A 483-nucleotide genomic window follows, 5' to 3' on the forward strand; every position below is an offset into this window, starting at 1 on the left:
AGGTAAGAACCGGGCACCCACGGGCACTGGACGGAAACCCCGGGAACGGCAGTTAATTAAGATGCCGCCCGGGGGCCGGGTTTGTATGGTCGGCATCGTGGCTATCATCGGTAGTTAGAATGGAGCAATAAAAAAATTTATTTAAAATTATTCACTAGTATTTCCACTCATGGTTTTGTACTTACAGTTTTGACCAAACCGTTGTCTGGCGGTTGATTAGAAGCGCTGGTGTCAGTAGACAGACGAGATACCGCACAGTAGATACCGACTACTGAGCAGTTATGATATGGCAGGTTTATGTCTTGATGGCAAGTGGGTTGTCAGAGTACAGTAGTTGTGTGTGTATGTGCGGTTATTGCGTGACATAGTAGCCTGCATCTGACCTAAATTGGCGGAGAAACTGTTCGTTGATTTGGATGGCAGATGTCTTGGAGGTGGCCAGGAGGCAGACGGGTGCGAGTACGATGTCGGAGTTTTGTCTGT

The sequence above is a fragment of the Gregarina niphandrodes genome, assembly GCF_000223845.1.
Source record: "Gregarina niphandrodes unplaced genomic scaffold scaffold00057, whole genome shotgun sequence".
In the NCBI taxonomy this organism is placed as follows: Eukaryota; Apicomplexa; class Conoidasida; order Eugregarinorida; family Gregarinidae; genus Gregarina; species Gregarina niphandrodes.